General features: G+C 41.3%; 1 long non-coding RNA gene across 2 annotated transcripts; it reads right to left on the bottom strand.

Annotated features, from left to right (window-relative positions):
- Nucleotides 1-930: 930 nt before the first annotated feature.
- LOC26535084 lies at nucleotides 931-9,730 on the bottom strand. Of its 2 annotated transcripts, none has more exons than XR_001453818.2 (4): nucleotides 9,612-9,730; nucleotides 5,439-5,655; nucleotides 5,155-5,353; nucleotides 931-2,056 (listed from the first exon to the last, which is right to left on the bottom strand). It is a non-coding gene; the product is annotated as an uncharacterized LOC26535084 (long non-coding RNA). The 2 variants fall into 2 exon arrangements; XR_001453819.2 differs by having other exon boundaries at nucleotides 5,155-5,358.
- Nucleotides 9,731-13,297: the final 3,567 nt, after the last annotated feature.

The raw sequence follows: 13,297 nt of genomic DNA on the forward strand, positions 1-13,297 counted from the left end.
AGCGTCTGGCTTCGTACTCCTAAACGTATACGCACTTTCTTTTATGAGCCATTCCGGCTGTGCGTGTGTGTGTGTGTGGGTGAGTGGGTGTGTGTGTGTGTGGGTGGGTGTGTGTATGAGCTCTGTTGTACATTTTGTTCCTTTTTTTTGTCCTGGGCTGAGTGGCTTTCATTTATGCCCTGCTAGGTCCAAAGCCAAAATTCGCCTTTTTCTTCTACTTTGCTTTTCGATTTGCCATTTCGAATTCACTTCATTGAATTGTTAATTTTATCGCTCACTGGAGAACATACACACACACACACACACACTGGCATTGCATAACTTTGATTTTCCTCCTCGTTCTTTATTGTGATTGCCCCTCTGCCAGTGGCTTGTATTTGTGGTTATTGCACAGTCAGTTGAGGCCCTTTGCCTCCACGACTCAAATCATTCCATACCCGCATCTCCGTATCATTTGCTCATATTAAATTTTATTGCTCGCGGTATTCCCTCATAAACATTTTGTCTTCCATCCACCCTCGCAAGCACGAGTTTAATCAAATGGCGGCGAGGTGAGCGCGTAATGTTTGCGGAAGGACGAGAAAGAGCTGCCTTCACACGGCTTACTTGTATATTGGCATGGTCTGGTTTTTGGCTTATTGCTCGGGCTGCTGGCATCGAACTGGCCAGCAAATTGCGGCGATATTACACACAAGTGTGCTGCGATTGGCAGGACACAAAGTGGGCTGCCGGCCAGTCATCCTGACCACGGACGACACTGTCCTCTTCGAGGCGGCGAAGAAGCTGCACCGGAATAAGAGCCAACTGACAACAGGTCGTCGCACAGCAGTAGTACTCCCAAAATATACCCTACAGCTCAGTAAACTATTTATTATCATAATAAATCTTGGAATCATATTTTAAGCAATAAATTAAATATATACTACTATGTATGAAATGTTTTTTAGCTAGTTAAGAAAACCATTCAACTTATTTTTAAGGGTGTACAAGTTATGTATAGTTAGTTACTCAATAATTTTAATTTTTTTATATTATAAAATATAAAAGTTAAATAGTCTGAAAGAGTTACATATTCATGATAAAGTCGACCACCCCCATTGGTACCCTCTACTTTTGGCAGTCAGTGAAGTTTTCAGGCTTGGCTCAAAGGAAAAAATTTGCATTTTTTGCAGTAAATTCAATATTTTCCTTTATGATTTTCCACCGCTGCCTGCTGCCTGCTGCTGCTGTCGTTTTCCCGCTTTCCCGCTGACTGTTTTTGTGGAACGAAGCATCCCCATCATCATCATCATCTTTTGGCCATATTTCCTTTCCGCTTACACCCACTCCATCCGCTCCGTTTGAGCCAGAATCTGAATTCTTTGCTGCCAGCTTTTAGATTGCGCCATCGTTTCATGTGCAGAGTTGTAGGTTCTGCATGTGATATTAAGCCGGGACCAAGTCGAAGACAAACAGCGTCTGGCTACGGGACACGGGACGCGGGACACGGGAAACACAGGGAACAGGAGGAGTTGGGTGGGTGGGTGGTGATTGGGCGGACAAGGACGAGGCAGGACGCGACTGTCATTTGCCTGATAGACGAAAGTGGAGGCCGCGTCCTTTGGCAGGCGATCCATTCCTCTTTCCTCACTCCCTCCGCATCTGCTTGCAACATCAACTGTACGAGCATATCCCGTCTGACTTCAGATTTTCCTCGTAGGGATAACGTTTTTGGGGGCTGTTGTTTTGGGTGGCTTGAGGCAGGAGGATGGAGGATGGAGGATGGGTCCTTTGGCGAAGGGGAAATGTCCTTGGCTTCAAGTGCTTGTGCCTGATTTCGGAAATTGGTTTGCATTAGAAATCACTTAAGCGCATAAAGTGGTCGTGAGTTATTGCCGCAGGATGTGCACCAGGACATCCAGCATATGTGCTCCTGCACCTCTCGTCCCTCCTGCCTTCGATTCACTTAGTCCTGTTGTTCCTGGCTGCCACATTTTTTTGGTTTGTACTTTTGCCTGAACGTACAAATTAATTAGAACAAGCTAAGTCCTTGTGGTCGCTAGCCTGGCTGTTCCCACTGCACAGTTATAAATAGAAATAGAAAATATAAAAAATATAGAAATTAATAGTAACAAAACAATACAAAACTGCATTGATTCACTTAAAAAAGAAATAAGAAGAAAAACATACGAAACAAACGAATTTTCATTACCAATTTTGGCATATGCATTTTATAATCATATCACACTTTTAGCCAATAAAAATTAATAAAGCTTTGCTTTTTTTTATCACGGCAAATTTTTCTGTGTGTACTTCTCCGTTATTGCCTCCTTTTTATTTTCTTCTGTCTCGTCGTCATCTCATTTCAGTAATTAAGACATTTTGCTTCATGAACTTCAAAGAAAACATAACTTGCACGCTCCACTGGCTCGCCAGTTGGATGTTGCCTTCGGTCGGCGGAGTTGCAGTGGTGCGGTGGTGCGGTGGTGTGGTGGTGTGGTGGTGCGAGGTGGCACATTGCAGCCGGTGTTGGATGCCAGAGGGCTAGGTGGTAGCGGGTGGTGGCAGTGCGCAAAGGCCTTGCAACTTTTTGCCGCACAGTGCAGCACAATGTGCCCGGCTTAGAGATGTTGCTCATTGCGACTTCCGTTTAAACGCCCCCCCTCCCGCCACCAACTTGCATCGTCCTCTTCCTGCTGGGTTGCTAATTTCCTTCATTAAGCAGCTCAAGCATTTAATGGCAACAGAGGACTAAATTGTTGCTCGAGGTAGCATGGCAACAGCGACAGGCCGCACCAACAACAATATCGACAGACTAACTAGAACAACAACTATGGCGGACATAAAGAACCCCAGACGAAAAGTACCACCAATACGTGGCAGTTGCATAACATCGAACGGCGGGCTCTGCAAGTACCGTTGGCAACGTAGCCCCATCAACGGGGGTCGAAAACCAACTCTTATTTATTTTTTTGTTTCAAAAATGTTAACCAAAAAAATTTGTGTAAAAATTCAGATATTTATGTATTTTCAATCGGTGTTTTCGTTATAACTAGCCGTACAGCTAAAAAGAAGACTGTTTTGTGCTGCTATTAAACATAGCTAACTATGTGTATCCCTACTTTTTTGATTTTCGCAAAAAAAAAATTTAACAAATTTTCACATTTTCGATAAGGGGTACCATCATCAAAATTTGTGAAAAATGGCAAAAAATTAGCATTTCAAAGTATGTACATGGATCGATAGGGAATTTTGTTACGAATTCAACGATGTATGGCATTCCACTTTTGGACAACTATTTTTGTTGCTATCGAAAAAAAACGTATTATTTTTTACCAAAAAAACCTTTCACCCCGCAGTTCATTACTTTGCCTCTTTAATTGCTGGCTTTTTGAATGCACCTCCACTTTTAGTCATTAATTTGTGACTGCATAAGTATGCAATAATATTACTAGATAATTGCGCTGAATAATTTCCGCATTAGTTTGCAGTGCGACAATAATTTAATTCAAATACATCTAGATGTGTATATAAGCAATCTCTTAACCGCTGAATTTATTATTTCAATGATGATTCATGTGTGGGCCAAACATTTATTTGCAGCCGCCAGAAGTTTTTCGCCATCAAATTAAATGGAAATGTTCGCAGTCCAAAAGTTCTGCCTCTTCAGTTGGGGCAAACTTTCCATTGTGGCTCAATCTGATAGATTACGCATACGCCACGTTGTCGCTGCCTGGTAAAATTTAACGAGCAAGAAAAACACTCAATGCGAGACCGAGAGTCTCCAGCCTCCCAGGATCAGTAAACCGGAGCTTAAGCCAAAAACCGAACCAAACTCAGGAGCTCAGGTGATGGGGCAAGGGGCTCGGCCACGCCCCCAACCATCGCCCACGCCACGCCACGCCCGCTGATTTATAATTTAATTTGTGTGTTGGCGGAAAAAGTTGGTGAAACCCTCTCGGCTCTGCGGCTCACAACTTGAAACTCAAATAGAGCAAGGCGAAGCTTCCAGTTTTGCAGGCTCTCCGGTTTTCCAGTTGCCAGTTGCCAGTTGCCCAGAATCCCGGCCAGCGTTCAGCGCTCAACAGCCAACTTTGTCCATTAAAACAAACTTTTTCAGGCAGGTGGAGCGCATCGATGGATTCCACCTCCTTGTACCAACTCCATCGCCAGCTTCAGCTCCAAAACCATTCCCGAAAAATGTGAAGCCCCCAAGTTGACTGCAACAAGGTAACCAAAAACTGATACGCCGAGTGCAGGCAACCAATTTTGTAATGTGAATTTAATGTCAGTTTTGCGACAGGTGCGTTGAGTGGCAGGAAAATGGGCGGTCCTTTTCTGAAAAGCTCTCAACTCTCAACTCCATCCCCTCTTTTCAACTCTTTTCCCCTCTGCGAAGCGGGCTTAATGCATTGCATTTGCAGTTATTGGCAAACTTTGCTGTGGTCAGATACTCGTACATACTCGTACATATATAGATGCATCTGGCTCTCGGGAATCTGGGAAATCTGGGAAATGTGGGGAATCGGCGGCGTCGCTGGTGTGGAATAGAGATCCATTTTCATCCTCTTTTTGGGTCACATTTGATTGGCACTGGCCTTGCGGCTGATTAATTATGGAGCATCCTTTTGCGGCCAAAACGGAATCGTAAAAGAGGATGTCCTAATTTCTTTCTGCAATTTGTATTTTTAGTTTTTGACAATCAATCAACGGAAATCAACGCTTGTAGCCACGAATTCATACATTTAATGTAATTTACTTACATTGAAAAAAGCAAATCCAAATTAATGGGTAAATATAAAGCCATTTATATATATTTTTATACAAAATACTAATACTTTAAGCCAGTACATTGTATGTTTATATATGTTTGTCAGATGATTTATGTTCGCAGTGCCATTATAAATTTACGTTATTTTGGCATGACATACTTTTCCGCAATTGCCGGTTTTTGTTTTTATTTTTATTATTGTTTTTGTTATTTTCTTTTTGTAATTTATGCTCTTGACAAAATTTCGTTGATTGATTTAAAGACCCCGCATTTTTTGCCATCAGTCATTTGCCATGCATACATATTGTATGTGTGACGAAAATGCTTTGTTGACAAATAATTCTCACGCAATTTAATGAAAATTAATGACATGTACTTTTGAGTGATTATTGTGGGTAGCTTACGTTTGGGATCGGACTGTCGCCTTGTCACCGGGCCTCTCCTGCTCCTCGTCATCCCCTCCACTCTACTCCACTCCACTCCACATCACTCCACTCCACATCACTCCAGTCCCAGCCCCTATATGTGCATATGTGCGGAATCCTCTCCAGATCCAGCTCCCTTTATGGGCGCTCGGTTCCGCGCTGTTTGCCTCTGGCATCGCTGCACTTTCATTGCGTTAATATTGAAATTGGGTTAATGAGTTTTTGTTTATGGCGCGGGTACACAGCCACAGCCACAGCCTCACCTTTATTCCAATCTCCACCTGCCCGTCCTCTTCATCCCGTTCTGTGGAATACTGATGGCATCCGCATCCTCATCCGCATCCTCATCCTCATCCCGAACCTCATCCGCCTCCACAGCCACATGCCAGTCCAACTCATCCACTCAGCTCACTTGGTGGGTTTAATGCAAATTTGCCGATGCCTGGGCGTCAGAGCGGTGGGCGTGGCACGTGGGCGGCGCTGAAAAAAGTTATCATTATCTTATATAGCCAACTCGTTTTTATATCGATAGGTTTACCCGTGTAATATATAGCCAACTACCCAGGGCTAGTAAATAAGGTTAAGTATTAATAAAATATTGATTTCATGCTATAGAAATATTATCTAAAAGCATACACCTAATGAATAACTCACTTAATATTGAGTAAACATTAAATTTGCATAGGTTAAATGCTTTAAATGCATCGCCAATCGATTTAAACATATTTCAGATTATTCAATTTAGATAATCTATACATAATGTGCAATTCCACTTTAATTATCCACCTACGAGTATAAATTGCATATGTAGTGGCGATTAAGAATCTACCATTAATTGTAAATATATATAAATAAATAATTTAGTTTATTTTAATTTTATTTTTCAATTATACATTTTATATAAATACATCAAAAGAGATTGTTTTTACCCCTACTTAAATGTACTTCAGGTAGTAAGTAAAAATGTGAGAAAATTAAATAAAACCATCTGAAGGTTTTCCTTCTCGATTGCCCGGCTATGATGATGGAAATGAGTTTCCAACGACGACGATAATGATGTGAATGCTCCTTTTGAGCTGGGAAAACTACGTGATGATGGTCTCCGAAGGTTTAATTTTAATTAAAGTGCAACTGGCGGCATTTCGCCAGGCAGGCGGTGCAAATGCAATTGCAATTGCAACGGATACAACAAAAAAAAAATAATAATATTGATTGTGCAACGGCAACCGCAAAGTGCCAGAAATCCATTTCAGTAATCAAAATATTGGCTCAAATTAAATTCAAATTGTTGGAAAAATATCGCCAAATCGAAATTCATCGTTGGCAAAGGATGCAAACGATGCAAAGAACGCAGCTTGTCTGCCTTTATGGATACGATTTTACAAACATGTTTGGCTATGGTTGTATATATATATATATATATATATATATATATATGTACATATATGGCTATGGCTATGAATGTATGCCAATAAATTCCACTTGTCGTGTTAATTATGCATTTTATGCATGCCACGCCCAGTTTTGCCACAAAGGCGGTTCTCCCAACGTACTTATTAGGGCGCAAATTCAATTAATAAGCACGGCACCCGATTCGCGCTTTTTGCATTAAAATACGAACAATGTTGCTTCTGCACAGAGAGAAATACAAATGCATAAATACAAAATAAATTGGCCTATGGCAAATATGGCCAAAAGTAAGCTCTACGAAATAAAAGACATTTCACTATGCAATCTTATTATTGCACACTTTTAAACACCTTTAGTGCCTAATATTTATGTTGTACTACAAATACGTATATATAGCACTGGTTGCATTTTCGTCCGGTGTAATTGTGTAATTGATGTTTTGTTGGAGTTTTTTTTTTTTTTTTTGCCATGTACTGGATTCTCGTTGCGCTGCCGCTTGGCATACTTTCGGGCTCATGTCGGCCAATAAATTATGCGAAATAATTTGAAGTTGTTAATGGCCTGAGTTGTCGTTGTCGTTGTCGTTGCTCTGAAGCCAACTGAACCGAACTGAACTGAACTGAACTGAACAGAACTGAAACAAGCTGAAACGACAGCAGTTGCTGTCGCCATTATGATTTAGTTGCCATTTGGCTAGTGGCACACCTAGCACCTCCGCCATATACATAGTAGTATAGTAGTACATATGGTAGTGGCCCATCGGATGGGATCGCCTGTTGTGGATGCTTATGGCTGCGCCGGCCGGGGAATTGTCTCGGAATTCAATTTGTTTTCGGGATTTCAGCGCAAAGTTAATTACCCGGCAAAAAACTAGGCGAGTCCCCAGCGGCGTTGATCGCATAAATATGCTGGGAAAATCAATCATGAAGGATAATTGAAAAAGCCCCCAAAACAGCAGCTTTGGGCTATGATTTGTGGATTTAATTAAGCTGGGGAATAGCACTTTGTTGGCCTAGAAATTTGTACAACATTCAATTTACTCGCCAAATATTATGCATGGCAATACTTTACCGGCACATGGCAGTATTTATACTTAGCCCATTAAAAGATTAATTGAATAATGTAGAAAGTTAAGTTTATAATGCAATCGAAAGGAAACAACTAATAAAATATTTAGTATTTGAAGATTTAACAGCTTGGGACGAGCAAAGTAGTTTGTATCCAACTGAATTCTCCCACGATTGCCAATAAGATTCTTTGGGGACCTTACATTTTCCCCAGCCGAAAACAAAGTTGCCCGATTTCCCGGTTCGGGAAATGCAAGTTTTCCACTGCACTTTGTTGCGCTTTTCATCAGCTGTGGCCGTCTCACTTTCACTTGAAACTTTCTTATTGCATACTTTCATTATACGTTTATTATTTTGGTTGTTTGGGGTCGAAGCATATTTCATTTACTGCTCGCTGGTACTTGGCGAATTTCCCCTCATGGAATTTTCCCGCTTTGCACTTTGTAGTTTCTCGATTTATATATATTTTGGCACTTTTGCCTGACGCATTGACCTAATTCAATTTCACGCTGCGCCACACACAAAACACAGAGATCAGGGTAGTGAAAAATAGAGCAAAATAGTTAGGCGAATAAAAGGCACTAGAAGAAAAGAAAAGAAAAGAAAAGCCGGAGAGAAAAGGAAAATCAACTTAACTCAACTCGAAAAAGAGGGTGGGGGAAAAGGCGGTGGGCCATGTACTTGTACAATCAAAATTGCCGAGAAATGGGAAAACGGGGAGACAGGGAAAACAGGGAAAAGCGGCAGCGACAAGCTGGTCTAAATTATGAAACACACTCGCTGGCAAAGAAAAGCGCAATTGCAAGGGAAAAGCGATGGGCGGGTTGGTGATTCTGGGGAAAACTTTGAAAGTCTTTGCTGGGCTGCAGATTTTTCTATTAACTGGCACTGCAGCAACACAAACAACAACAGCAACAACAACAACAATAGCAGGCAACTAATGCAATAATAAAGGAAATTTCCAAAAGAAAAGGCAGCGACGAGAAGAGAATAGAGAGCGGAGAATAGAAATTTCACTCGCTGGCTGGAGTTGCTCTTCCGCTTTCCCGCTTTTCCTGCCCCAATTGACTTGGCGACACATTAGACTGCACTGTGCAAAATTTTGGATGCACTCAGCACAATATTACGAATGTGAATAGCGTTTTATGTTTTAGAAATAACTAAACGTAGTTCTTAATATTGAAATACTGCATCCGAAATGTATAGTTTAAGTGCAATAATGGCGAAAGCAATAAATATTGAATATTTAATTATGAGTACCATAATTTCTGTGAGTGCACCGAACCCCTTCCATTATGTCCGGGTGCCGAGCCAATTTTTAATCATAAATGACAAGCGGCAAACTCTTTGTCAGCCGAAAAGGAAATGCCAATGGAAAATGGTGGCATGGTGGTGTGGCGTGGGTACAGTAAGTACATGGACACACGAACTCATTTCCGGCTCATTATGACATCGGCAGCAATAAAGCTAACGTTTTAAGCGCTCTAATTAGGTTTTGCCCGCCACCTCGTCCTTTTGTCCATTGCTCCATTGGTCCATTGGTCCTTTGATAATGGCTAGCAATTCTGATTTGATAATCTGGCAGCGATGCAGCGGCAATTGAATGACGGCATTTATTCCCTTGGTCAAGGAGACAGTCACCAATTTAAGTCACGAAGCCCTGCGCTGTTTAATCAAACTAATTAGGCACCCCTTTTTGCACCCCTCATTTTCAGCGCTTCTGCGACTAATTATGATGCCTGGTTATGACGTCAAAGCCAAAGTAATGCTGTCAGTTGCCTGGTTTTGTCTCAGCCCGCAATTGATTAATGCGCAATTATTCGCAGACGCTTAAAATACATTTTCCAATTACAATTAGTGGCCAAAAAAAGGAGATGGTTAGCCAATGGAAGGGGGTTTAGTCAATGGCACGTGAACATAAATATATAATTTAATAAATAAATAAAGTGTGGAACATACCTGGTCAGGTCCATGATGCACTGCATCCAGAATGACGACGAGATGCCCACATGGCCTCTGGAACCACTATCACACACACCAACTCACAAACTACTACTTTTACTAACACATCATCACTTCCGGTCAACAGATTTACGAGCTGTCAGAGCGGCTATGCCATGAGGATTGAGTCAGAACTGATTGGGAATTGTAAGTGTTGGTGGACGAAATTGATTTTACATTACATGAATTATGTAAATTAAGTAAATTACAATGTATGAAAAATAACTTTTGATATGTTTACTGTTTTGCGTTGAATGTTACCCATGTTTCAATGTTGCAAATTCATTGTTACACATTCAATGTTGCAAATTCAATGTTGCAAATTTAATGTTGCAAGTTTAATGTAGCAAATTCAATGTTGCAAATTCAATGTTGTAAGTTTAATGTAGCAAATTCAATGTTGCAAATGTAATGTTGCAAGTTTAATGTTGCAAGTTTAATGTTGCAAATTCAATGTGGCAAATTCAATGTTTCATGTTCAATGTCACCTGTTAAATAAGTATTGAAGTTAATTTTTACATATTTACTTTATTATTATTTACTTTAAAATTTATTTACTTTATATATTTTATATATTAACATGCTCTATGATTATATCTCTGCACTGTAAAGTTTAAATTACAATTTATTCTTTGGAGTACATTTCGTGGGTCAATGTCTTGTGTCCTGTGACTCAAGAGCGGCTGCCAATAAAGTAATACCGAAGGCCGGGAGGCGATTGAAACCGAAACCAAACTACTTGAGCGTGGAAATTGAAATAAATGTGCTTTTAATTATGCCTCTAGTGACAGCCACATCTCCGTCAATCAATTAGAGGTTGTCAGCCCGTTACCAAGTTGCCCAGTTGCCCAGTTGCCCAGTTGGCCAGTTCTTCAGCATTTTGGCGACCATCGCAGATGTAGAGGAGCCACGCGAAAGAGACGGCGAGTAAATAGAAGGGAGACAGAACGAGCGGCGGCTATGGGAGAGTGCTACAGTTGAAGCGAAACGAAACGAAACGAAATGAAATAAAATCAAAAAGTTTCTTGTTGGAAAATGGCCGCATAACTGAAAGTAAATTTACCCAGCAAACGAAACGAAATTGTTGCAAAAATATTTGAGCTGCATAAGCCCCAGATGGGGGGCGGCAATATAGTGGCGAGGCGAGGGGCGTGGCAGCAGCTGTCACGCCCAGCTCCTTTGTAGTATAAGTGTATGTGTGTGTGTATGTTGTGTCTGTGTGTGTGTGCATTGTGTGTGTGTGTGTGTGTGTGTGTGCATTTGATTTTATGACTGTCAACTGACGGCGAATGTTTGTCATGGCAACGACAAAGGAAAAAACTTGTCCCATGTTCGTTCGCCTGTATTTGGCTTCCTGCCATTTCGATATATCAAAGCATCATAAATGCTGCTATAGCTGCACCAAACAAAAACAATAAAGCCAGAATGGAAGTATGGTATATATGGCTATATGGGTTATATGGAGTACAAAAGTCGGGGCGCCACGTACGTGTAGAGCCCCATTTGGCTCAGTTAGCCTGCCCACGTTGCGTATGAGCAATGATATGACGAATGACGAATGAGTTTCATTTCCACGCGGGCCACGCACTCAGCCACTTGTCATCGTGGGCCGGATTATCTGCCGGGAATTCCCAAGTGCCTACGGAGTGCTCCTGCTCCTCCTGCTCCTCCTGCTCCTAATCCTGCCAATCCCGCTCCGCGGATTGTCCTGCAATTACGGTGGATGACAGTGCGACATACACTCGAATGTGCCTTTTAAGGGCATTATGCGAGTGCTTTTGCCTTTATTATGGTAGAAAGTACATAGAAGTAGATAGAAACATCTATTTGCTCGTACTTTAAGCACCTGAATATCAGCCGCGTCTTATACAAAAGCTGTGTTTTCTAGTAAATACAATTACAAGGTGTACAAAACCTTAACAAGATGGCCAATAAATGTTTTTGTTACCATCTGAAGCCAAAACTGGGCCAATATTCAACGTTCAAAGAAACTTGCACACTTATTTGCACTCTTCGTTGAAAACACTGCACATTTCAATAACAAAACTCAGAATTGCATATCGATTATACCGCATATCGGATTTCGGCACTCATTTAATTAGCGTCGACAAAATCGTGCACTGTGCGAAACGAAAAAGCATTTGAAAAGCCTATAAATGTAACCAATTCTTATTTATATAATATAGAAGGATTTAATTTTGGTTGAAAGATATATATGGAAAATCCATATGAATTGAGGAAGCCCTTTAATTTGCAGTTAAACATTTTTTAGAGTTCCAGATAAGTGGGTCTTTTCTCCAAGTGTTCCACTAACACAGCACCGATTGCCAATTGCCGCGAGTCAATTGTTATTGTATTGTAATTCGCTAGTCGAAATATTTGCCAGGACAATAACAATTTGGCTTGCCGCACAGGACCCTCGGCGTCAGTTGATTGGATGAGTGTGCGATGGCGGCGGTGCTGGTGGTGCTGGTGGTGCTAGTGGTGCTAGTGGTGTTAGTGCTGCAAAGTGGTGCCGGGTGGCAATTAATTTGCACTAACCACTGGGTAATTAAAATGAAAAGTAAATTACATAGCCAAGGCAAGGATCGGCGGAGGCAGCCTGGTTCGGGAGCTATCCTTCCGCAAATCCAGGACCATTGCACAACCTGACACACTTGCTGCTCCAACTGTATCTGTGTGCCTGCTTGCATTTGTATGTGTGTGGGTGTGTGTGTGTGGTGGTCTGTGGGTTGTTTTTAAAAGCATTTGCTGCAAATGTATCTCGAACTTCGCACACTTGACTGCCATTCAATTTGCATAGGAAATTAGTTTGTTCGCTTTGAATTGAAGTTGGTCCCACGAGGCCAAACAAGGCCAAAAGTTGCTAAGAGCCGGAGTGCGATAGAGATGGCCAGCTGGTGCGAGCGAGATGGCTGCTGTGCACACATGTAACCGAGACAGTCGCTGCCAAAAGGATAAAGCAATTTTCATAATTACAAAATACTTATGTAATAGCTTGCGAAACTGTTAAAATTGCCAACATAACCATTCTACCTTTTGTATATATTAACCAATGCCATGGTAAACCACTCTTATAAATAATGCTTTTAAAAACAGTTTTATAGTACATAAGAACTCTTTTTTGTTATGGTTCAATAACTATTTTTGTGCCCGCAGCTGTACGTGTGCGCCAACTGCCTTTGTGCACATTTATGCGTTTTGTTACTGGGTCTTTGGAAAGTAGGAGTATCTACCTTGCACTGACGCAGCTGCTGGTGCACTCAGAAAAATCTGAACGTAGTTAACAGAAAATTTAAAGAAATTGTACTTTATTGAAAAGGCATAACCCACTTTAATCAAAAAATATTTTTTGAAGTACCAGCTTTAGTGTAAAAGCTACTTATGAAAGTTAAAAATTATGACCCATTTTTTTGAGTGCACAGGCCAAGTGTATGTACTTTTTAGCATGTGGTGCGCTGCACTTTGGATCTTCTTTTTGTTACTTAACCATGCGGGCGGCGAGGGGGGCGGCAGGACGTAAAAAGGATACCATATGAGCACCTGCCTGTTCAACACGACAAGTTTTTGTTGTTTCGGGAGACGATTTGTCTCTGGGGCATTGAACACATGTAGTCGGTAGCAACCACATAAGCAAAGTGAAC

The sequence above is a fragment of the Drosophila yakuba genome, chromosome X, assembly GCF_016746365.2.
Source record: "Drosophila yakuba strain Tai18E2 chromosome X, Prin_Dyak_Tai18E2_2.1, whole genome shotgun sequence".
Lineage (NCBI taxonomy): Eukaryota > Metazoa > Arthropoda > Insecta > Diptera > Drosophilidae > Drosophila > Drosophila yakuba.